The sequence below is a fragment of the Desmodus rotundus genome, chromosome 2 (genome assembly GCF_022682495.2).
Source record: "Desmodus rotundus isolate HL8 chromosome 2, HLdesRot8A.1, whole genome shotgun sequence".
Classification (NCBI taxonomy): domain Eukaryota; kingdom Metazoa; phylum Chordata; class Mammalia; order Chiroptera; family Phyllostomidae; genus Desmodus; species Desmodus rotundus.
Genome location: NC_071388.1, coordinates 74,045,651 through 74,072,894, shown reverse-complemented (window position 1 = coordinate 74,072,894; position 27,244 = coordinate 74,045,651). Strand labels below are relative to the sequence as shown.

General features: G+C 37.5%; 1 pseudogene; it reads right to left on the bottom strand.

Annotated features, from left to right (window-relative positions):
* Nucleotides 1–19,477: 19,477 nt before the first annotated feature.
* On the bottom strand, nucleotides 19,478–26,084 carry LOC112302581 (U4/U6.U5 small nuclear ribonucleoprotein 27 kDa protein pseudogene; annotated as a pseudogene).
* Nucleotides 26,085–27,244: the final 1,160 nt, after the last annotated feature.

The window sequence follows — 27,244 nt, the reverse complement described above, 5'->3', positions numbered from 1 at the left end:
AAAGATGCTCAATGTCACTAATCATCAGAGATATGCAAATTAAAACCACAATGTGATAATCACCTCACCCCAGAATGGTTATCATCAATAAATCAAAATCAACAAGTGCTGGTGAGGATGTGGAGAAGGGAGAACTCTTTTGCACTGCTGGGGGGAATGCAGCCTGGTGCAGCCACTGTGGAAAGCACTATGGAGTTAGCTCAAAAAATTAAAAATGGAACTGCCTTACAACCCAGAAATTATACTTCTAGGAATTTATCTGAAAAACTGAAACACTAATTTGAAATAATATAAGCACCCCTATATTCATTGCAGCATTATTTACAATAGCCAAGATTTGGAAGCAGCCCAAGTGTCCATCAGTAGATGGGTGAATGAAACAAGTGCAGGGCATTTACACAACAGAATACCATTTGTCCACAAAAAAGAAAATTTTACTTTTTGCAACAGCATGGATGGACCTGGAGCACATTATGCTAAGTGAAATAATCCAGTCAGAGTGAAATTAAATTACTATATGATTCCACTCATCTGTGGAATCTAATGAACAAACTGAAACTAACAAGCAAAATAGAGACAGACTTATAGAGAATGGGCTGACAGCTCTGGGAGGGGGTGTGGTTATAGGGTGGAGGGATCAAGCAAAAAAAAAAAAGAACTCATGGGCATGGACAGCACTGTGGTGATTGTGGGGGGTGGATGAGGGTATAGAGGGATAAATGATAATGGAAAAAATACAATAAAAATTTTTAAAAGCGAGAAAATAGTGGAGAAAGTGCCCTAGTTCTGCCACCAACATATTTGCAGTATAAGGAGAAGCAGACAAATGTACAAGTGATTAAAATATGAGCTTGAATTTGATAAGAGGTGCAGCAGAGAAATAACATTTGCAGGAGGTTATGAGAATAAGTGGATTTCAAATGGACGCTTAGCAAAGTGCTATTTGAATTAGGCTCAGTAAGATAGGTATAAACATACATTAGTTTCTCTGCTTACAAGTCCTGTTGCCCTCAATGTTTTCAGATGATCTCTCACACAAAGATCTTATTTCACTATAATCCTCAAAACCTCCTTTGTTTTTGTGTTGATTATTGCATGAAGTACATATGATTAATGCCGGCTTTCAAGGGCTTTCATCATTAAACTAGTGGATCTCAACCCATGATGTTTATTAGATTCACTGGCCCCATCCCAGGCAACTAAATCAGTAGATTCCCCTGGGTATCCAAAGTAAAAAGCCACATATCCAGCCTGTGGGTAACTCTAGCCCTGTGATTTTCAATGGGTGCAAGAATTTTTAAAACATGCCTATCTGACTATTCAGGGGCACTGGCCTCTTTCTGCTTAGATTGTCAAATGAAACAGCCAACACAACAATAGCTAACTGGTGTGAATACCCTGTCTTGAACCATATATATATATATATAGAGAGAGAGAGACCATAAAATAGACATGCATTTTATTGGTTATGTCTCAAAATAAGATTGTATCTGATTGGTTAATTTTTGGTAATGGAAATCCTTATATACAAGTCCAGGCATCTGACTTTTAAAAAAGTCACTGTAGAGCAAAAAATGTAGGTAACTACTATTATATTTTTTTGTAAATCAATCAAAATTATACCTATTTTTTTGTCAGATACACAAAAAAGTTTTTTTTTGGTGTGCACAGAATTTTAGTAATTAGTTTATGGGTGCTGTATGATGGAAAAGGTTGAAAATTGCTGCTCTAGCCTCATGCACCCCTCCCCCCCCTTTTGACTCCTGTGCGCATGTGCAGATGACAAGAGGACTGACAGAGCAAACAGGGGAGTGAAACACAGAGGTGAAAGGATAGGGAGGGATAGGGGTGTGTGCGCACACCAGAGGAGAGAAAAAGACAATGAAGGAAAGAAAGGCTACGAAAACTAAGATTTAGCAAGGGGGTTGGTAAGATGCAAAATGATAATGAAGGAGAAGAAAGAGAAGAAGCAAAAAACAAGAAGGTACTGGGTGAACAGGATAGGGTAGAAATAAAAAATGCGAAAGGAAATGAAGTATCTACCCCTGTAGACACTTAGATAGGAGTAGGTAGGGACAAACTGAGATCCCCACAGAAAAGAGAGATTAAAAAGAGAGAGATAATGAAGTAGAGATAGATATTTAAAAGAAAACCCCAAAAGTGAAAGAAGAAAAAGAAAAGAATAAAGGGAGAAAGAAGGAGAAATAGAAGGAAGAAGACCAAATGAGTATGGAAATAGAGAAAAATATTACATAGAGGACAGGAGGACGAGCCAAGCAGAGAGAGGGGAAGAGTGAAACAGAAAGAAACAACAGATGGAAAGAAAGAGGGAAAGAGCTCTGGCAGAAAAATAAGGAGAGGCAGACAGAAAATTAAATAAAAAAAGAGATGTGTCTGGAAGGAGAAAGCAGGAAAAAGCAAAAAAATAAAAATTAAAAGGAACAAAAGAAAACAAAAAGATGTATAATTAGAGACATAGAAACTGAGAAAAAGAGAAATGCAGTGTATGCCAAAGGTGTACAGTTGTTTGTATGGAAAATAATACAATAATTAACAAATGATAATACAAGAATAAACTCTGTTGGGTGTACCCACAACTGTAAACCTACTTTTGCTCCACTCTGTACAGAGAGAGGCAGAAAGAAGAGGTTGCTCAGCTAATTCAACCAAGGTAAGGATGGCAACCACAGGACTTAATGAGATAATCCGTGCCCTGGGGGTGGAGCCCTCTGCCAAGTAGCTGCTGGAGAGTGTACAGCCAGTGTACCTGGAATAAGTCCTCGGGGTTTTGGTTTCTTCTAAGGGCTGTGAGAGGAGGATCTGTTTCAGGAAAAAGGTAAAATTTAAAGATGTGTTTATGCTATATGACCTCACCATTGCAAATTTCACCAACATCACTAGAACATACATTCTGATTTATTATGATGCAAAACTGGACGTGCTATCCAACTAAGCACTCATGTTAATTTTCATTTATCAAAAGACATAGTTCTGACTCTCATAAATTATGTGAGGGGGAAGGTAAGGAATCTAGAAAAAATTAACTAGCATAATTAATTTAGGTGCATTTCCTCTGAAAGCATTAAAATATCTTTGCTGCTTCCTGTAGAAATTACTTGAAAGCATTAATATATTGTGGTTCCTCTTTATAACTTCCAGAGAGTTGATTGTGAAGTTTAGAAAGTAAAAAAAAAGCCTCTTGAATATTATATTCAACTTTTCCCCTATTTGTAAACCATAAATTAATTCAAACAAATTTTTTTGTGATCTAGTCAATTATACAGGCAGTTATTATTTAATGCTCTGTTCTGCTTTTTTAACTTTTAAAATCCATTTTATTATATACAAATATAAGACCTCTTTGGGTGAGCAAAATGGGAGATACTAAACAACTCAAATATTAAATAAGAAAACATATCAGTTTAAATTAATAAAGCTGTGTTTCTGAAAGTAGTTTCTGTCTACTTTATTATTACTTATGTTTGGTGTGCCTAAGTAGAAACTGGAAAATGTCAGCCTATTAGATTTAGAAAAGTGGTTTGATGACCATGTTGAGGTAAAGTCAGGAAGAGAACATATATTTCAATATTTTCCTCAGGAGTCTCTATTTGCATTCACAGGGCTACTCAGTAATACTTCAAACGTGAGAAATATTTTGCTCTATTAGTTGCCTAATAAAGTATACCACAATGAAGTGCGTCGAGTGCACGAAACAGACAGGAGGAGGTTAAGAACAGTATAGGAAATGGAGGAGCCAAAGAACTGCTGTGTATGACCCATGGACATGAACTAAGGGGGAGGGTTTCAGGTGGGAGGGGGAGCAGAGCAGAGGGGAGTAAAGTGGGGGAATGGGACAACTGTAATAGCATAATCAATAAAATATATTTTAAAATATTTATTATGAGTTATTCCAAATTCAATAATATGATTAGATACTATTTTATTTTGTTTTTAGATTTAAAGGTAGCTCGTTGAATTCACTTTCTCTCCATTCAGAGGTCTGTCTGGAAAAAGTACAGCCATTGTTAATATAATGATAATGGTTTACACGACACCAACATAACCTGGCAGCCACGGAGAGTGGACTGGAATGCGCATCTGTGAACACTTGACGACCTCACCATGCTAGTCAGTGGGGGCAGTAGATGCTGTTGAGTGAGCATGTGTACTGTGTGGCCGTCACATTTAAAATGACTGAGTGAGTAGAGCAATGAATCTGCATCAAATTTTGCATTAAGCTTGAACATTCCTCTGCAGAAACTATTCGGATGATTCAGAAGGCCGCCGCTATGGGCAACTGGAGGTTGGCAGCTTCATCACAGTAACACACCTGTTCATGCATCATGTCTCATGCAGAGATTTTTTGGTAAAACAACAAACGACCCAAGTGACTTAGCCCCCCTACAGTCCAGACTTCTGGCTTTTCTCAAAACTAAAATCACCTTTAAAAGGGAAGAGATTTTAGACTGTTGATGAGGTTCAGGAAAATATGACAAAGCAGCTGATGATGATTTGAACTGTGTGATGTCCAAAGGTGCTACTTTGAAGGGGAATGAGGCACCATTGTCCTGTGTACAATGTTTCTTGTATCTTGTATCTTCTTCAATAGAAGTCTCTAGTTTTCATAGTACATGGCTGGATACCTTCTGGACAGACCTCGTATGCTTTCAGTTTTGTACATAAGTAAAACCTGTGGCAACTAGGGACAAATGTGGCAAATTGTTAAAAGTCCTCAGTTCCTTTCCCTGACTTCTTTTTCCTCACCCACAAAATTCTCCAGTCATAGGACAAAGAGTCAATCTTCACTATAGACAAAAGAGGAGAGGTCTGTTGTTAAACTCATTTTAACAGACTATTTCCTTGGCCATTAATTGATTTGTTTTATTCTTAAATTCTCTAGAAGGTTTCCAAGGTCCTTTGTAATCTTTTCCCCTCCTCCTGTCCCCAGACATTATCTCTCCCTCATTAGATCAGTTACTTAGTGGACCTTTACGGGCACCATTTAATCCACTTGTCTTCATTCTGCTTTGGCCCATGTTTTTCATTTGACTAATCAAGTCCTTGCCACCTTTATCACCTTGAAACATATGTATGTAGTTTCATGTTTATTTGCAATGTGTCTTTCCATAGACTGTAATTTTTATGAAAGGAGGGAGATTATCTGTACCCCTGGCATTTCAAAGCTATACATATTTGTTGAATAAATAAATAACTTCTACCACTTAATGCACTTGCTTTATTTCCTCTTCAACTAGGTTGCAAACGCTTATGTATAGGGCAAATACCTATTTTTCTTTTTATCCACAGCTGCTTCCGGACAACCTCGTTTCTTCCTAAAATACCAATGACTTCATGGCTACTTGAAAAAAAATCCAGGCTCATTAAAATCAAGAGGCACTAGTGAAAATCAAAGAGAGCACAAGGAATAAGGTTGAGAGGAGTGAGGTGTCAGAGTTTCAGTGAGCCCTTTCTTTGTGTGCTGAGATGAGCTGTATTATACTTCATCATCATGTTGTTTAGAAGAGAGTGTAATTCGACAATGAAGATTTTAGCACTAGTATTTAGAGCAGAACATCTGCAGGACAGGAAGGGGAACACTGAAGGTGTTTGTGTTTGCGTTCTGTCTATAAAGAAGCAAGCGAGGCTGTCCCTACTCAAGTCCACAACAGGATGATTTGGGGTAAAAGACCTTGGCACTATAAAGAGATATTAACATGTAAGGAAGATATTGACATGCAAAAATTCATTCTGTTTTCCTCTTCATCCTTGGAATTTCATGTCCCAGGCAGAACAGATGACTCATATTACTGCAGAACAGCCCGCATCCACAAATCTTGACAGAACTGTCTCAAAGGAACTTCTCAATTTTATATCAAACTGGACATGCCATTTTTTTAATACTTTTACAAAGGAGTGTTTCATCATTACTTTGACATCCTTGGGAATAACTCAAATTCTACTCAGTCACAAAGGAAAAAAAAACCCCTCCAATTATTTACATTAAACAGACCTATTTCCCTCCTTCTGACATAAAGGCCCACTATCCAGTTACATTGTTTCTTTTTGTACATTTTATATTTTCCCCCCCGCAATACTGCCCTTTCTCTCTGCCTGCCTTTGAAGACAAACTGATACTCAGTTGTCATTTGTTCCATGTCAGTAATGTAAAAGCAGAACTGGAGCACACGCGGCGGGACATGCTTCGGTGTTCCGGAATCCTCCTCTCCCTCCCTGTTGTCTCAGGTGCTCATACTAACTGTGACGGCACCCTGTCCAGGCTCTCAGGTTTGCTCCCTCCCTGCTTTTACTTTTAAATTAAAGTAAAAAATGGGGACAACTGTTACTCAACAACAGTAAAAAATTGAAGTAAAATATAATTACATAACATACAATTGGCCATTTTAAAGCCATCCAATGGCATTTGGTGAATTCACAATGTACTCTCTAATTCATTTACTTCTCTCTTATTTGACTACTTTCCATAAATTTAACAAACTTTTATCATATCATCATACCTGAGCTCTACCCCGTGCTTTAGCCCTCACTAGATAACTTAATGTCTAACTTCTGTTGGAAGTCAGGCCCCCACAGCCTACCTTGATTTCTGCCCCTCTTCGGCCCTCCTTCCTTAGTGCAGAGGGAAGGCAGTGTTTCTCCTGCTCAGGGCCTCTCCTGTCTAATGCGCGCTTCTCCCATTCCCTCCACCTTGTTGGTAACCTGTGCCACCAGATGTTTGGGGGATATATTTACCTTTTCTAGATCACTGCTGCCGTGCTCCTGCCCTCCGCTCACATTCTCTCTCACCAGATTTATTGCATTTGCCTCTTAAATGTCTTTCTGCCTCAACTTTCTAATCTCCTTATATGCATTCCTTTTTTTATTATTTACTTTTGAAAAGAAAGATCCATGAAGTTATTTTTGTGCCTTAAAACTGTCTTTGGCTGTCCACTGCTGAGAAGGGGAAATTCAAACTCGTCTTCCACTTGCTTGGGTTCCACTGTCATTCTCTACATCGGATTTATTCTGTGCCCTGCACAGTTCAATTACTGCGGATGCACCTGTCTTCTGAACATTCACTTCCTGAACAGCTACGCTATGACAGGCATTGTGATAAGTGCTGAGGGCAGAAAAAAAATGCACCAGGAAGACTTTCTGCTTTAAAGAAGCTTCATTTTAAGCTTCCACTGGTTTGGTCATGCTGTTTTCTCTGCATGAAATACCATTCCCTCACTTGTTCTCTGGCAAACTTTCATTCGTTGTTCAAGTCCACACTTAATACTATTCCTCTAAAGGCTTTCTTTTTTAGTCCTAGAAAGAATGACTTATTCTGTCTGTATTCTGGCCAAACATTTTTATGCTCTTGTATATTTTTGTTGAGAGTAGCTCCTAAATATTTCTCAAATGTGTCTATTTCTGTTCATCTTTAACACCACTACTCCTGGCCACGATCACCTCCCACTGGAACCGCCACAGTCATTTTCCACCTGGTTGATCTTTCTCAGTGTTTGCTGATTCCCACCCATTCTCCTTACTACACCCAGAGTCATCTGGTCAAAACTCTCTGGTTGAAATCTCTTCAGTGGCTTCCATGGTTCTGAGAGGAAGATTAAGGTTATTAACTTAGCATTCTACCCTCTACATGGTCTGGCCCACATTACCAGTCTAATTTCATGATTTCCACTCCCTCCTTCTTTGCTTTGAAGTCACTTTAGTTGGCCATTCCTCAGCTTCTCAAATGACAGGACTTTAGTCCCAGTTATTCCTACATTCTAGAAATCCACCAGCCCCACTTAGCTCACCCCAACTCTGGCATCAACTATCAACCTCATCATTCCTTCAGGAAAGCCTTTCCTGCCCTCCAAGACAGATCAATTTCCCCTATTATATACGTCATTGCATCCTATTTCTTTCCTTCATTGCTTTACCTATTTGTAGTGATTATCTATCTGCCCTTCTAAATAACATATACCATTAAAACAGCAATGGTACTCTCTTAACTTGGATCCCAGTTCCTAGAAGAATGTACTCAATATATAATATATACATGTATATATATAATATATATAAATTTATGTGCTTGAATCAATAAGGACTTAATTATGTTATAACAAGATTATAAGTTCTCTACTTGTGTTCAAGACCCATGGACTCCTCATAGTGGTAACCTCAGAATCAAACACAGTGCCTGAGTCATAAGAAGACATTTAGTTCAGGCATATTGTACTGAATTACGTTTAAATTATTTAACACAATAGTGAATGTGTAGTCAATGACAGATGTGTGGTGTTTAATGATCTGTAAGTGTATTCAAATTAACCATTTAAAGTGTACACTGTTATTTTTCTGACTTTCCATAAAGAGGTAGTTTTTCTATTGTATGGTGTATCCTTAAGCAGTAATCTTTGATATAAAGCTTCAGTGAGGCGAAGTCACATTTAATTTCCCATTTTCACCAAGTACAATCAAGAACTATTCCCCATCTTTAACATTATTCAGTGGCTTAGGTTTTACCCAGTTAATTTTCTTAAAAATAAAACCACAGCAGAGTAAGAGATTATTTGGTATATTCTGCTGCCTGTTACCTAATTGCACTTAATTCACTCCAGAGGCGGGAACATTTAAGCTTGCTCGGAAGTTCTCACATGGAACCAGATGAGGGTTTATCATGCCCCATAGAGGAAGTGTGTGCATTTTTGTGATACTGGACAAGGCATGAAATGGGGTGTATGTACATGTGATATGCTCCTCACTCCTCATGAGTCTTCTTTCATTAACACTGTAACACCCTAGGGAGGACTTCTGAAAAAGAAGGAAGTGAAGCTGGGGCAGCTGAGGTAGCAGAACTAGCTCTGATTTAGAAACAGGATTGTTGGTTGATATTGTGGAAAAAAGATCTTACAAAGGTTAAATGGGATGGTAGGGTAGAAATGATTTTGGCTTTGCTAACAACGACCTGGGTTCGCCTTCCAGGTTACTGGCTGTGTGATGTGCGTAAATTATTACTTCTTGAGTTTTAGTTTGGGGATATTTAAAATGGGAATAAAATACATTTCAAAGTATTACTGTGACAGGTAAATGAGCTATTATAGAGATTTAAATACAATGCTTGGTATATGATAGGTATTTATTAAGTGATAGCTACCTTTTAAATATTAATGATAATATTGTATTTAATGACAGTAGAAAAGTTATGTTAGTCTAACCAAAAAAGCTCCCAATGACCGAATCATGATTTTACTCTTCAGTTAAACCTTAAGTTAGGCTTAGTTATTAACATTTTTACTTTATGTTACATTCACTTTAAGGATTTTCTGTACTCAAACATTAATACGTTGTTGGTCCAGGATGTGCCTCTGTGTCAGTCAGGCTTTCCCTCAGCTGGTTAAGGCTCCAGAAATAAGGCTCCAGATGTCTTCCTCCAGATATTTTCTGTAGCTTCCACTTGGGTGGTATCTGCCCACACCACGCACCTCTTCTTTTCAAAGAGAAGAACATTTTTAAAAGTGTGGCAGTCATTTGTATATTTTTTAATTCTACTGATTCTGTTGTAGGTAGAAATTAGGCTCTTCCACTGGATTGTGAGGAAAGCACTCTAGGACCTGTGCACAGGAGTCTGTGCTGTGGCAAGATGATTTATTTAGGTAGAATTCTGCCCCCCGGGTTCCCAGTTCCATCTCCCTCTGTCCTACTGTGGAAAAAGTCCAACCATGTCTTCAGCAAGGCCAAAACAAAACCAGTATCCAGAGTTTCCGTTTCATGTTTAAGCTTAAACTTTTGGATCCCACACAGTCTTCTCAGGAGTTGCTAGACCCACATGGTGATTGCTCAGGGGTGAGAGAGAATGCAGGAATGCACGGGGTGAGTGTGTTACTGGGTGAGCATGAGAGAGCGTTTCTTTGTTCCCCTGGGACTATATTAGCTTGGGTTTGGGACAGACCAGGTGCTTTTTCAAAAAAGCCAATCAACTTCCCAAGGTTTTTCAGGCTTTTTGATGGACCCACCCCCTAGTTAGACTGACAGGCCTCTTTGGTCAACCATCTGCCCCTGCAACCTCCAACAATCTGGTACCGTATGGGGAGAGAGGAGAAGTGTTCATTCCTCTGGTGGAGCGATGCTATGATCCCTTGGCGCATGAAGCGGTAGCGTCCTAGTGAAGCAAACAGGCTTATGCTCCCCAATTTATTAAGGTCAATGTCTAATTTCCTTTGCTTCCCTTTCTTTTTAATAATTAGCTAAATAATTATGGTAACAATCTTATCCAGTGTCATTATTATTTCCCCCAACAGTCTGGGTCAATCAGATCTACTTTTATTCCACACTTAAATGGGACCAAGAAGTAATTAATCTGGCTTATCACTATAAAGAGTTTTTGTGATTTTTTTGTTATTAGAACTATGAAGTCATCCTTCTTTTCTATTAAAGTTCTTTAAATAAACTTCTTTTAAGTTCATTACCTGATTGTGGAAAGTTCCTGTATTAAATGGAAGGAAATTATAAATTGAGACCCAAAAGTCACGTTGATGGTTATAGCCATTTCAGTAAAACAGGGACAGATGTGTGCAAAGACAAAAATAAAATAGACGCGTAGAAAGAAGCAGAGAGGAGAGTTCATGAGGCTCTGGAGGCCCAGAGAGGGAGAGAGATGGATGATCTGGTTCTTCAGTGAGGTTTGGATGCTCTTATTGCCTTTTGTTTGTATAAAATAGGTTTTGTCTTAGGTTGGGTTCCCCAACCTAAGGGGACATTAAATAAGGTATCTGTGAAATACCCTTTGTGTTAGGTCAGTTTCTTCAAAATAAAGAGATCTTAGGCAAGGGATTCATATATGAAAAATTTATTTAGAAAATGCTCTCCAGTAAACTAGTAAGGGAGGGAGAGATGCATAAGAGGGAAGGTAATAAGCAAGAGTGCTATTACAAGCAAGGGTGGCGACAGCCTGGTTCAGCAGGGTAGCCCTGGAACGTCAGTTACAATGCGCTGTTTGTCCTCACTCGAGACAAAGTTGCTGGGCTTTCGCTCTACCTCACCAGCCAGTCCCTGGCGGGTGGCCATCCTTGGAGGCAGCGGTGGTAAATTCTTAAGCACTTCCTGCTCGCTGCTTATGTTGGCAAAGATGCTTCACCAGCTCAAGGCCCCCTTTTAAAAAGATGGCAGGAGTGGCTTCGAGAATTGTGAGAGAAAAAATTTCTGTTGTTCGCCACAAAGTTTGTGGTAATTTGTTACAATAGCCATAAGAAACTCTTATTACAGAACCTAAACTCTTTCTTTAATTAAAGAACTAGCAAACGAAAGTACACTTTCAAACGTTACACAACTTTCTAAATACTTAATTTCAATTTCTAAAACTAGTCCCATCATGGTTTTAGGATTGTGCTTGGAGTAGAACTATACACTAATATCCATATAATCACTGCCCCTTTGCTTAAACAATCTCAAATGAGTTTCTATAATTTGCATTAAAAATCAGTTGACTAAGATTGCCCCCAAATATCTTTCTTCTTAATGCTACTAATACGTAGCTGTGAAGCTGACCAATACTCTTTCCTTGATGTTAACACATGGCCAGCTCTTCTGGATGCCCTTCATCTCCTTCATGAGAACTGAAGTTTCAGGAGAGTTTTGATTTGTAGCCCTACCAGCAGCAGCTGCCTCTGACGCTCCTGTTGAACCTAACACATGGTGGCTAAATTAAATTTTTCTGGGACTAGCAGACAATTAAATACCATGTTAACTGGTCTTAATTGTGGTCTCATCTGCTTTAATTAGTATGTCCTTTAACCGTGTCAAGATTTCAGTAGGTTTTCTACTTTTTTATTATGTCTATTTACTGGGTTTATTTTCCATAATAGACATTCATAACCAAAATAATTTTATTCATCTAATTTTTGGGCTAAATAGACACCATCTCTACTCAATACATTTCTTTGTGTTCTTCAGTAAGATGTATACTTGCTAAGTCATTTCTTAAAATTTCTTTATATATCCTTCTTTTCTACTGGAAGTGATCAGAACAAGCTTATTTTACACAAAACTATCATACACTCATGAACATATTATAGAAAGTCACTATATGAGATGGAGTGATAAAAGCAGCGACAGTTTAAAACCCTAAATTTAGATTTATAGTTATGTTCTTTCTGATTTTGTACCTTGGGATAATTTTATATATTTTAGATATAATAAGCAATTTGTAGTTGGTGTTTAATAGAGAAGGGAAAAGAGAAAAAAGTAAATTAGAAATTTGTTTCACAAACTTGACTGGTGTATTTAAATTTTATAATCTGAGATATGTTTGAAAGTGCTTGGCATTTCTTAAAACAATAAGAAAATACAGTTTAAATGACCATATGGCTCTCTCTTTATATTCTCAATTAAAGGAGAAAATTTCATCATCTCATTTACTCCTTTATAAAGTAAGAGAAATCATTAACAATATTGTACTTCTCCATAGCTTCATAAAAAGTATATTTTATTGATTATGTCATTACAGTTGTCCCATTCTTTTCCCCCCTTTATTCCCCTCTGCCCTGCACCACCCCCACCAGCATTCCCCTCCCTAGTTCATTTCCATGGGTCATACATACAAGTTCTTTGGCTTCTCCCCTTCCTATACGATACTTAACCTCCCCTTGTCTATTTTGTATCTACCATTTATGCTTCTTATTCCCTGTACCTTTCCCCCTATTCTCCTCACTCCCTTTCCCCAATGATAATCTTCCATGTGATCTCCATTTCTGTGATTCTGTTCCTGTTCTAGTTGTTTGCTTAGCTTGATTTTGTTCTTGTTCAGTTGTTGATAGTTGTGAGTTTGTTGTCATTTTACTGTTTGTAGCTTAATCTTCTTATTTTTCTTAGATAAGTCCCTTTAACATTTCATATAATAGGAGCTTGGGGATGATGTACTCCTTTGACTTGACCTTATCTGGGAAGCACTTTATCTGCCCTTCCATTCTAAATGATAGCTGTGCTGGATAGAATAATCTTGGATGTAGGTTTTTGCCTTTCATAACTTCAAATACTTCTTTCCTGCCCTCTTATAAGGTTTCTTTTGAGAAATCAGCTGATAGTTTTATGGGAACTCCTTTGTATAAAATTCCCTCTTTTCCTCTTGCTGCTTTTAAGATTCTTTCCTTATTTTTAATCTTGGGTAATGTAATTATGATGTGCCTTGGAGTGTGCTTCCTTGGGTCCAACTTCTTTGGGACTCTCTGAGATTCCTGGAATTCCTGGAAGACTATTTCTTTTGCCAGATTGGGGAAATTCTCCTTCATTATGTTTTCAAATAAGTTTTCAATTTCTTGCTCTTCCTCTCCTCTTTCTGGCACCCCTATGATTCAGATGTTGGAGCTCTTAAAGTTGTCTCAGAGGTTCCTAAGCCTCTCCTTATTTTTTTGAATTCTTGTTTCCTCATTCTGTTTGGGTTGGATGTTTATTTCCTTCTTTGCTCCAAATCATTGATTTGAGTCCCAGTTTTCTTCCCTTCACTGTTTTTTCCCTGTGAAACGATTTTTCATTATTTCACTTTGTATAGCCTTCACTTTTCCCTCTATTTTACAACTACACTCAACCATTTCTGTGAGCATCCTGATTACCAGTGTTTTGAACTCTGCATCTGATGGGTTGGCTATCTCCTCATCACTTAGTTCTATTTTGGGAGTTTTGATCTGTTCTTTCATTTTGACCATATTTCTTTGCCTTGGTGCACCTGTTACATTGTAAAGGGCCGAGCCTTAGGTATTCGACATGGTGGGGCAACCCACTTCACTGCCTTGTGGCAATGTAAATGGAAGAGGGGTCTGAGAGGAAACAGTGCTGTTTGCTTGGCTCTTAGCTGGCTTTCAGTCACTTCCCCTGCTACCCACAAGCAAATTGGGCTCTTCTGATGCTGTTTCCCAGGTGGGTGGGCTTGTGTACATTCTAGGACCCTGTGGGTCTCTCCAATGAACTCTCCTGTGAGGCTGAGAGTTTCTCCTGCTGCTGCAACTCCTACATAGTTTTACAGCCAGAGGTTTTGAGGCTTCCTTTTCCCACACTGGAACCCTGGTTTGCGTGGCCTGTCTTGCTCCCTATTTGTTCTTCCCAGTTTATCTGCACCCAAGTGTGGGACTTCTAGCTGCCACTTCAACTGCCCGGGCCTTTAGCTGATGCTTTGCCAGTGCCCTGTCTTCCCTGGCTGCCCACCTCTGCCCCTCCTTCCAGTCTGAATGAATGTTTCTTCTTTAACTATTTGGTTGTCAGACTTCCATACAGTTTGATTTTCTGGCACTTCTGGTTGTTTTTGTTTTTAAATTTGTTCTTGTCCTTCCTTTGGTTGTGCGAGAAGGCAACCAAAGTGTATCTACCTATGCTTCCATCTAAGCTGAAAGTCCATAGTTTTTACTATATTTAAATTTTAGCAATGTTTTATGTCTGACAAAAATTTAAACAATTTATAAGAACTTTTGTATTTAAATTCTGAATCACTCATTTATCAACTTGTGTTTTAATTTCTAAGTTCAGACCTTGAGAAAAGAACTTAACTTACCGAATATAAATCTGTTCAAATAATCTCACTGTCACCATGACTTGAGTGATTGTACCCATCCCTCAGTATTAGAAGTAATATTGAGAATTAAGTAAGAGAGTTGGAACCAAAGTTGGTTTTGTACTTTTGAAAATAGATGCGCATGATCCAAAGGAGAACAGGACAATGTCATGCTGTGGGTTTAATATTTCCCATTTGAACTGCTCTGATTCGCCCCAGATGTGCACTTAAACTTGTCTATTCATGTACCCAGATTTTTTTAGTTAGATAAAAAGGGCACTATGGTTATAAAATATTGACTGTAACTTGGGATTTTGGAAATGATTATATAAATAACACAACTTTGAATAGTTGATAGGTCTTTTATATAAGATACTCAGAATATTAAACAGTTCAGAAATGGGAAATTTTATTTGCTGCCTGAGGTCTTCTCAGCTATGCTGACTTGGTTTTGACTTCAAACAAACACTGTCTGAGCCTGCTTATAAATACGTGCCTAGGCTTAGAGCTACAACACGAGGCCACAGAGCTAACTGACTCTGTGCAGGCGCTTTTCGGTAAGATGCTTGTCAGCTTGAACTCCACCCATCAAATAGCACATTCTTTCTCTTTGGGACTTTCAACACTATTTGAAATAAACTGGTATGTGTTTGGCTTACCACACGATGGCGCTGAATGAAAGCCTTACAATGAAAGCAACCTAAAACAGCTTGTTTTCAGCCTGTAAAATGTTAACAACCCAAATTACCAGCCTAAAACATGAATGTGACCTAATTCAGTTCTCCTATTCCACAGAACATTTTTCATATTATTATTTTTTGATTTAATTTTTATTGTATTTTTTTCTCATTACCATTTGGTCCCCTTATACTCACCCCCTTATCCCTTCATATTTAAAATATTGTCAACTTTTACTATTTATATTGAGATTCCCTGCTGCCCTGCCATAGACTGATAAGATTAGTAGTACCAGTGACAACAGATAGATGGTAAAGACATTGCTATTTTGGTATTATTTTTATTGAAAAGAATGATCAAGCATTAATACTGGGTAGAAAAAAATTAACCTTAATTCTTTATCAACCTATACCTCTTGAAAACCTCATTATTTTATTCTATAAAGTGCTTTTTTTCTTTTTAGCATTATTAGTTGTTAGGACATCCATCAGAAGTGAGTAATAAACTGAATAATTATCAGTTTAAAAATGAGCAATATGTTACCTGGCTATTAAAATTTCAGGGTTGTGGTGAGGGGCAAATACCATATGATCTCACCTTTAACTGGAACATAATCAATGAAAGAAAAAAGCAAACAAAATATAACCAGAGACACTGAAATTAAGAACAATCTAACAATAGTCAGAGGGGAGGGGAAGGGACAGTGGGGGGAAGGGTTTACAGGAACTACTATAAAGGGCACATGGACAAACCAAGAGGGAGAGTGGAAGCAAGGGAGGGAGGTGGGATTGGCTGGGGTGGAGGGGGGAAATGCAGACAACTGTAATTGAACAACAATAAAGTAATTTAAAAAAGTAACTAAAAGAATCAGAAAAAAACCCAAATGATTAAGACTATAGAATACTTAAATAAAGTATGATTTGATGAAAAAAGAAATTTCAGGGTCGGTGAGAAATAATGAAATTATCTTTTTAGAAGAGGACAATTTTAAGACCAATGATAATACTCTTATACGGCAAACTGAAATAAAACCATTGCTAGGAGTATACATATTTCATTTATTTATTTTTAAATCATTTTTTCATTATAATTTACATACATTGTTAGATTCAATTGTTGGTAAATATGTATTTACTTCCATTTTATTGTTCATATTTTTATCCTTTTTTCTTCTTCTTATAGAAGACCTTTTAACATTTCATATATACTGGTTTGATGGTGATTAAATTTTAGTTTTTTTCTTGTCTGGGAAGCTCTTTATTTGTCCTTTGATTCTAAATAAGCTTTGCTGGGTAGAGCAATCTTGGATGTGGGTCCGTACTTTCCATCACTCCGAGTGTTTCTTGCCAAGCCCTTCTGACCTGAAATGTTTCTGTTGAGAAATCAGCTGACAGTTTTTATGGGAGCTCCTTTGTAGGTAACTAACTAATTTCCTCTTACTGCTTTTAGGATTCTACCTTCGGCATTTGAACTATGATGAGTCTTGGTGTGAGCACCTATCAGTTCATTTTGTTTGCAACTCTCTGTGTTTCCTGGACCTGTATGTCTATTTTCTTTACCAAGTTAGGGAAGTTTTCTGTCATTATTTTTTCAAATAGCTTTTCTTTTTATTTTTTTCCAGTAGTATAGTTTTTAATTTCTTTTTTAAATTGTATTTTCCATTAGCATTTATCCCCCTTGTACCCTCTTCTACCCCCCCCCACAATCATTTCTTGCTCTCTCTCTTCTCCTGCTGGTCATACCCATGATGTGCAAATTGGCACCACCCAGAGTTGTCCCAGAGGCTCCTTACACTATCCTCGTTTTTTTTTGGGGGGGGGGTTCTTTTTTCTTTTTGCTGTCCTGATTGGGTCTTTTTTGCTTCCTCACATTTTAAATCACTGATGTGATTCTTAGATTCATCTACTTTACTGTTGATTCCATGTAAATTATTCTTCATTTTAATTAGTGTATCCATCCTTTCTGACTGGTTTTTTACGCTGTTGAAGTTCTCACTAAGTTCTTTGAGCATCCTTTTAATCAGTGTTTTGGACTCTGCATCTAGTACATTGCTTGTCTCCATTTTGTTTAGTTCTTTTTCTATAGTTTTGTTGTGTTCTTTCATTTGGGACATGATTCTTTTCTTCTTCGTTTTGGCAGTCTTCCTGTGACCTAATGTAGGTGTTCCGTAGGATCCAGTGGCACATCCTCTTTGTTTACCTAAGCTGTGCAATAAAGGTGCTCCCCTCATGTGGGCTGTGCACACCCTCCTCTTGTAGTTGAGCTTTGATTGCTATTTGCACGTAAAGGGGAAGGATTTACCCCCAGGCCAATCAGCTGTAAGGACTGATTTTCATCAGCTGTCATGACCAGTGACTGTTGTGGAGGTTCAGCTTTGTAGGGGCTCACCACACAGAAGGGACTGAATTCAGTGGGGCTATGGTGCTGGCTAAGTCCACACCTTGAGTGTGTCACTTGTGGGAGTGGTTGGTGGTGTTTTGATGTAGTTTAAAGTTATCCACTGGGTGTGCTGGCTCTGGGGCCTTCTGGGAGGTGCAGGCCAAGGTCAGCTATCACCTCTGTCCTACCTAGGTCACCCTGCATGTGCTATAAAGCAATCTGCAGATGGCTGCTGCTTGTGCTGGGCTTGGAGGGACCCAGACAAGGTCAAGTTGTTAACCTTAGGTAGCTGCCGCTAGTGTCAGGTGGGGACCACTTAATGAGAGGTAGAGGTTGCTCTGAGGGAGGAGCTGCTTGTTTGAGAGTTTAGGAAAATCTGAAGCATGAGCCAAAATAGGCCATATGTATGGAAAAGTTACTGAAAATAGCTTGGGTGGGCCGGCATGTTGGGTGGGGTGAGGTCTCAAGAAATCACCAAGGTGGGACCAACAGCGTTAGGTTGATGAAAACTCAGATATGATGCCCGCCTGCCAGCTCTACTGGGGGAGGGCTCATCAAAGGAACAATGGCCTCTGCCAGCACTTTTGTCTGGGAGAAAGCTGTGCCCCCTCAGCTCTTGCCCTGATGTCAGACAATTCAGTTCATCCCCATATGTTTCTGTTGATTTTTAAGCTGCTACCCCAGTGCTGGAGCTCATGGGGAGTGAGTCTGTGTAGGTCTGTGTGTAGGCCTTTAAGAGGAACTGCCTGGGACTCCAGAAGCCTCTGTCTTTTTCAGCCTCAATCCCTGCTGATTTTTATAGTGAGAATTTATGGGGACTTCTCTTGTTGGCACTGGAACCCTGGGCTGGGTGTCCTGGTGTGGGGCTGGGACCTTCACTTCTCAGAAGTGACCTCTGCAGCTGAGAAATCCCTTCAATTTTCATCTGTCACATGTGGGTGTGGGACCACCTGTTTCGTGTCTCAGCCCCTCCTGCCAGTCTTGATGAGGTTCCTTCTTTAATTCTCTAGCTGTAGGACTTTCATTCAGCCAAAGGTGGTTCTAAATGATGGTTGTTCCGTAGTTTAGTTGTAATTTTGATGTGGTTGTGGGGAGGAGGTGAGTCATTTTGCATTTATGTATGCTGCTACTTTTTTTAAAGATTTTATTTATTTATTTTAGAGAGAGGGAAAGGGAGGGAGAAAGAGAGGGAGAGAAACATCAATGTGTGGTCGCCTCTCATGTGCCTCCCCCACCAATGGGGGGACCCGGCCCCACAATCCAGGCATGTGCTCTGACTGGGAATCGAACCTGCAACCCTCTGGTTTGCAGCCTGTGCTCAACCCAGTGAGCTACACTAGCCAGGGCTACTCTGCCATTTTGACTGGAAGTTGAATATACTTATTGTAAAAAGATAAATGATATCACAGAAAGTAAGATGAACTTGATTAGTTGTATTAGAGTTGAACCTTATATTTTGTTGTCTATAAAATGTAGAGTGAAAAAAGAAAACATTGTTCCTATTATTCATACTTTTTTATGTCATACCTTACTTTTTTTTTAAGAAATATTGCTTTATTTGAGTAACTTACCTCCAAATTACTTTTATGTGTTTAAAAAAATCCTAATGAGCATCCAAAAAGAAAACATATACAGCTTCCACAGGAATAAGAACAAAAAAAAAAAAAAACGGGGTTAATGACTGCCTGAAATGATATTTCCTAAAAGAAAAAGAATGTAATTATTTAAGCTTTCCTCTTCTGAGGCAGGATAAGTGAACTGTACACATCATAAATAAAATTTTCTTTACAAGGAGGAAAGACTGTTATCCTGTTTTGATGAGTACAAAATATAAAATATAACATCCACTCATCTGATCACAACGAGGGAAAAAGTCATTCTTCAGCATTTCAATTCTCATGCAATGAAATCCAAAGGTCTGTTGAATCCACGTTTTCGATTCATGTATTACCTGTACTTCCTCTTCTGGGACGCATTTATGGCACAGGCATTTACAGAGCCATCCACCTTTTTTTCCTTTTGTGGAGTCAAAGAAGGCAAATCCCATCAACTTCATCATTTCTACTTCTTCCTCTGTTTTGCCCTCCAAGTGTTCCTCAGTATTCTGATGTTCTTTGCTCTTTGTTTCTTTTGCTTCCCCCCCCCCCATCTCTTCTTTCTTTCAGTAGAGAAGGGGAAGGAGATGTGGATCTATGTCGCCTTAGGGAACCTGGAGTGTCTTCGGTGCGGGGATCGAGAGTGGCTCCTTATCTGATCTCTCTCCCAGGACCAGGACCTTTCTTGGCACCTGCGTTCTCTCTCCCTGGAAGTGGACCAGTCTGCCTACACTCCCTCCGTGGGAAGGGAGCCGCTGCGGCTGCCCACCCCCCACCCCTCCACCCCGTTCCAAGATCTCCTCTACCTCACCACACCGTATTTCTTTTGATTGTTGTCTTTTCAATCACCTTATTAGTTTGAGGTTTTAAAAATGCTTTAGTTAATTCAACGTGCAGCAGATAAACTCTGTACAATTTCTGTACACCGCACTGCTCTTCCTCATTATTTTTATTTATCCATAAACTTGCTTGAACTGAGTCCCATATCTTATTTTATTCCTTATTTGACCTTACTTGATGTTATGTGTTTTCTTAGCCTCTTGGATGATAGCAGTCTATCACTGATATGAATTCCTCTAATTTTTTCCTAAATCTTCCGACTGTGGAAACTCCTCAGGGCTCCTACTTGTCTTGTGGATGCTTCTGAGAATAGACACCTATCCACCTGCTTCCCTTTGCTAATTGACTTGGATGTGTAACCTCTGCTGTTCGCACAATCACAGAGGTTGTCTCTTAAAAGGAAGTCTTGTCTGTTCTGATTCCTTCTTTTGGATAAGTTCATGCTGTGTTAGGCTTATCGATTTAAATCACTTTGTGTGCAGAACATCAAACCTACAGAGAAAGAGCTTACATAACAAATGGCATCTTTTCTGTTACTTCGTTTACCCTCCTCACTCTTCCCTTTCTCATTCTTTCCTTTCTTAAATTTGGAATTTTAGGTTCTCAAAACCAGACAAGAACAAGGAATAAGAGGTGAGGGGTGGTACACACAATTGTCAAATTACAACCTTGAGGGACATAGTAATAAACATCAACCTGAAGTTATTTTAGAATAGATTGCATAGCTATTATAGGTACATGCAAACCATATATAAATAAACCCATGACCCCCTTACATATTGATCTTGGAAGTCATAACTAACTTTTTAAACACTGCTCAACCTGTCTATCATAACATTTCTTTGTCCTCAGGATGAAAGATTATCCCAATTAAGAATAACATCAATATTTTTATTTCTATAGCATTAAATACTGAGCCAAAATAAGCACTTGTGAACTGTGCTTTATCCTGTCATCCTCATCCATTCAGCTACGATAATTACACTACTGTAACCAGCTTGAATTCTCTTTTAGTTCTAATTCTAAAATGATCCACGTTACTATGATGAATATGTGTTTTATGGAGCTGGCTTCATTTCCTCTTCCTCAGGATTGGGCGATTGTGTTTCCTCCTGGATGAATTAGTGTAGTATATGTGAGATTATATTTCATTAGTTTTATAGCTGCTTGTTAAAGTTTTATTATCCTCTCTGTTTTATATTTCAGGCTGGCAACACTTACCAGCAGTGCTAAGTGACTTGATATATATGAATCATAATTTTGTGACTAAAGAATATGCTGTCTGCAAATATAATGGTGTCTTAGATGTAATACTTTAAATGCTATTAAACAAATGCATTGGCAGAATAAGCAAATTTGCTTAAAGAATTTTTTAGCTATGAAAAATTAAGAAACTTTATTTCAAATTTTCTTTTATCCAGTTAAAGTATCAGCATTTCTCTTAAGAGGTAAGTGGTACACATATGCTTTAATAAGAATTCATTCACTTTGTATGATTTTCATTTATTTTATGTAACTGTTATCTGTTATTCAATTATAATTCAATAGTGTCTTTGAAGCAATCTAGCACAAAGATAAAGTATGCAACTTGGTGGTACTTAGGTTGATTCTCTTTATGCAGCTGAAAAAATAGATGAGTAAATATAAGGGATAGTCATAAATCACATAATTACAGTAGTACTAGACAGGGTGAAGGTTGAGTAAGCTGTATGTTAGAGCATTCTAACATTTTCTACCATAACTATAACCCCTGTTACTCTGAACTCACTATACAGTGGTTTGTTGTTGTGCAAATGGAGATTAAGAATATAACATTATCTGACACATTTATAGTTATTCTTAAAATGTGTATAATATTACCATAGAGCACATGATTGAAATAAATTACCTGAAATTGGACTCCTTAAGAGAAAATTTGCTTAAAGAATTTTTGTTTTGTTTTTCAGAAAAAAGTAATGTTTCAGTTTTCTAGTAAAGACATTGTTATCTGCAATCACCATCAACAATTTAGTCTCTGGAAGGACAATGATTCATTTGTGATTATTTATCAAGGTCTTACTATGTGTCAAAGGATAGTTTAAGTTGTGTTTAATATGTTGTTATTCTAGTATCATTACAGTTTATATAATTGAAACTAGTGATTTATATAAATATTTCTAGTTAGCTAGATGTTCACGACCAATAACCTAAAATTACTTGAACATTTTAGAAAAAAATAACTGTATTCTTTATTTTTATAGAGTTTTTCTGTCTCAATGGTACTCTAACATTTAAATAAATAAAACTGGATTAATAATGAAATTAACATTTTCTTATTAAAACCAAAACAGGACTAAAACAAAGTCTGTGGGAGAAAAAGAGGCAAGGTGGAAATGTTGGTTTACTAGTTCTTGGAGCAGAGATAAATTCCATGCTTGCTTTCTGGTGAGTGGCGATGCCCAAACCACAGGCCTGCGAGGACTGTGTGCTTAGCGTTTCATCTCAGGTGCCAGGAAACCATTGAAGACATTTGGCATCTTCAAGGTTAGAGGACCCTTGAGATTTCTGTGGTTTGACATGGAGATTTCTCTTCAGTTTCCCACTGATTTCAAAAGCCCAAGGGATCCTACAAAAGAAGACCTCCTGAGAGTTCGAATTGTCTTCTAATTGTGAAGGGCCTGGAGTTTGAGAATGAAATAAAGCATAATAATGGTAAATTATTTTGAATCTAAGTGTTTACATGTGATGCGAACAAAAAACATTAATGTATGTGTGATTCCCCCTCCCCACACTTGCCCCTTCTTTTCTCCTTGCCCTTGACCTCCAAGGAGAATTCTTACAGTTCCTGTATTACTTAGATGCTACTTTGAGTGGATGGAAAAACAAATTAAAAAGGTAGGATGGGGTAATTTGGATAAGATAAAAGAGTAGCGATGGAAGGAAAATGAGAGGAAGGAAAAACAAAAACCCTCATGGGATGGTGGGCTGAGTAAAGCGCTTGGTTGGGAGATGGGAGTATCACAGAGAAAGATTTTTAGGAGTTGCTGCTATCCATGTGGAGAACGTTAAGAATTAGACAGATGGGCAGAATGGATATTTAAGATGATTTGTGGTTTTCAAAGTATATTTCCATACCGCTGCCCTTTTAAAACAGGACATCTTTAAATAATTTGAATGTCTTTTAATTCCTTCTGGTTCCTCTAGTCTACTGTGTTTCTTTAACAGTAAGTCTGAGCTGAGCCTGGATCAAGTGGGCCTGGTTGTTCTTCGGGTTACTCTGTATTTTTAAAACACATCAGGTGGCCAAATGCAGGAAATGCCTGTGGTCATCTTGCTTATCTTCTCATGGGAGCTTGCACCATGCCATCCTTCCAGGAGTGCAAGGATGGACGTGTGATCATAATGCCTATGCTTCACCTCGATATTCTAGGCCCCTTCACCAGACACACAGTTTTCTAGTGTCCTTGGAGTAAGGTCAAGTTAGTGATTAGACTCTGGGAAGAGTTAGGAAAACTTCGGGCGCATGTGGGGAAGTGATTCTAAAAGAAATGCCATTTGGTGGAAGGAGATTTGACTCAGTGTCTCTGAGTTGAACTTCATTCCTCAGAGATGCTGAAAGTTGAGAAGTCCTGGAGATGCTACTAAAAACTTCATTGAGAATATCCATTGCTCTGTGTTTCTGTGTTGAAAGAAGAAAGGCTGTAGTCAAAATAATTAAAAGTTTTAGTGATTGTGCTTTCCCCTGTCATCTCTTCTCATGTTGGTGAGGCATGAATGTTACTTTTCATTTTCTTCTGGTTGTCCCCCAAAAGACTGAAAATTCAACATAAATCAGACCCAAACGCAAGCTTTTCTCTCATGCGATTTTCCCTCAGACTTACCTTGGCATTGTCCCCCAGGTCTGGAACTTAGAGATAATCTTTTGTTTTCATATTCACTCTTGTCCAATCTTGATGTTTTTTAAACCCTGATTATTGCCAATGACATTATTTTACTCAAGCTCTTCCTCCAAATGGGGATGCATTTCCCCTCCCTCTGCACCCAATTCTTTTAAGAACAAAAGTAAGTCTCCTCTCTTAGTGTCTGCTCCTTACTTTAATGCTAAGGCTTTTCCCCCTTCTCCGTATGTGCTACGTAATTATTTTACTTGTGGGAACTATTATGGGGTTTATTAAAATGTGTTATTTTATGTAGATCTGTCCTATATGCTTATTGAGTCTGTAAACTATAAAAATTAGTGTTTTCTTTATTTCCTTAATTACTGTGTGTAATCCTTGAGTAGGTTTTGAATACATATAGAGTGCTGGGTTGGTAAGTTCTCATTACCTGTTGAATTTAATCAAAGAAACATAGTTTTGCTTGCATAACTCAGGGTGGAGATGCAGTTGACAGTCCAGTGAACAGGGGAAAAGAGTACAGTCATAGTTCTCAGACTTTTCCCCAGAGCCTTTCAGAGCTGAGCTGTGTGTCCCAGGCAGCCGAAGTATAGCCCGAAGCAGCTGTATCAAATATGTTTGATGTCTCCTGTTGAACCCTAAACATTTGGGGGAATTGTTCTTAGCTCCATGTTATCAGTATTTGTTTTAATATAAAAACAATGTTTTAAATTATGTATACTAATGTAACAAGATTTCTCCTCTGACTACATGTCTCCCAACTCTTGCTATGAAATCGATGGTTCAGGAAAATTTGTCTGATTAATGGTATTTTTCATCCTGTCAAAGATATTTTAGTTTGAGATTTTAGAAACTTGCTGATGATGAAACCAGCACTATGCAGAAAATGAATGATATTTTAATGACTATAAAACAACAGTGGGGAATTCTCACTTAAGGAGGATTGTACATATTTTTCACTTATTGAAATTGTAATTATAGTTACAGATTTAAAATTGGAAACATTTGGCTCAGAATAGTTCTTTTATTTATTATGTGCTCAAATTTAATTACAATTTCAGTCTATATCTCTAAAATATAAGATCTAGTTTTTAAAATTTTTCTATGAGAGTGTTGTTTTATTGTTAAAGAGATCTATATGAACTTACTGTTTGACTGTACTGTTTCTTAATCAATTTTTAAAGTAAAACAAAATCTTGTAGTGTAAAGTTAGAATAGAAGTAGTATTTGTATACTCATTTCAAAACTGATTTGTACAAATAACATCCATATAATATGGTCAAATGCTTTAATTTTATGCATTCAAAATATTAGCAGTTTAATTATAAATAATGTTAATGTTATGTATAATTATATAAAATGTGAATAAAATAATAAAATTATGTAAATGCATAAAATAATTATTAATATTATGCAGCATTATCAAAACTAATTATACTAATTATCAATATTATGTTTCTAATCTTATCTATTGTTTCTTTTTTGCAAATATGGTTGCAACTATTCCAGTTATGGCATAATTGCAAACAAAATGAAATATTACTAGGAAATTAAATAAATTAAAATGACACAACAAAAAACACCATTAAAAATGTCACCAGCATTACCCACTTAAGGATCACATATTAATGACCTGTGTTTTCTTAAAATGTATTGAAATAATATAAATATGATACTCATTTATTGTAGTCTAACCCCTGGCATTCTGGTAGTCTTTGAAAATTATCTTTTTGCTGTTAACAAGTTAATTACCCTGATGTCTTCCCTCAAATTCCACTGAGCACACTGTTCTTGGTAAATATTTAAAGGTTTTCAAAATTTTTTGCTGTAAAAATTATGTTTGAAAACATCTCATTATAACTGGTTTCAGATTTCCCGACCTCTACACTGTTATTTGAATCTCTACAGATGGAGCAACTCATCCCGAGCAAGTGTATGTAAGTAACCTAAACATTTCAATTTCAGAAAAGTAGACAAAGCTGGACTGGATGGTGTCCGCAAGCCCTGAATCCTGCTTTTCACACCAAGTGCTTCCAGAGCATAGGCTGTTAAAATAAAGTTGCTTTAACTCACGGGGACTATGAGTTTTCTCAGGAGTATTTGCTGCAAGTGATCAGTGCTTAAGGCTCTGTTAACAAGGCTAGTAGCATTTCCCTCATAATCAATGGGATTTGGGGGGACATATGGCATCATGGCGGTTACCCGTATAATTCAACCATGGAGATAATTGTCTGCTCCATTACAATTTCACATGCATTATTTTGTGTATGTGTAGATTGCCTCACTGAGTAAGAAGCTGTAGTAGCTATAATTTTTTTCAGATACTAAGATATTCATAAATCTAAAATTTGAGATATTTTGGGAATGAAAATTTCCCAGTGTTTCTTATTCTTTCTACACATTAGGTCTTTGATCTTTTTCAAAGTTACCCTTTGAGGCTGAGAAAATATTTTGCAGTATAAAAGTTTTCTGAGGGTTTAGGTTGCTTTTCTAAGATCAAAGTGTGTGTGTGTGTGTGTATATATATATCTTACTTAAATATATGTATTAAAAGATATGTATTTAAAATACCTTAGGAATTGAAATAAGTAATATTAAAATAATTCATCCTCCATCAGCCAATCACTAACACTCACTGAGCTTGCATCTGCGCTGGAACTGTTAAGATTCCTCAGCTGATTTGAAACAGGGACTCTGTTCTACTTGATCAAATGTTGCAAGAGCACTTCAGCATGGTTGCAGGGTATTTGTCTTTCAAGGTCATCAGGCTAGTAAACAGAAAGCCCATTTAAGGAAGAAAAGAACTCTATTATTAATCATTTTATTCTAAAAATCATTATGCTTAACTCATAGTGGAATTTTTCAATGAATAAGAATTTTTCAATGAATAAGAATTATAAAGCTGAGAGAATGGAAAGCTATAAGGTGCTTAAGATCTGTTTGTTTTTTCCCAAAGGTCATCACACACTAGGCTGTTTCCAACTTTTGCTGGCTGTAAGTGTAAAGTTTGTAACTATACAGTAAAACTGTAACTGTAAAGATTTTATTTATGTTATGATAAATAGTATTGTCTGTTTTCTTTACAAACTCAGTGACCTCATATTTTATAGTTTCTTTGTAATATAAGTCAGTGGTGCTCAACCTTGGCTGCATATTAAAATCACCTGGGGAACTTTTAAAATATAGTGATTCCCCAGCCATCATAGATGTTATTTCTTAATTGGATTAGGGAGGAGCTCTGGCATCTGTATGTCATAAAAGCTCATAAAATGATTTAATACACAATTAGGATTGAGAACCATTGACAGGGGGTAAAGGAAGGGGTTTTATTTGAATTATCTGGAACAATCCCA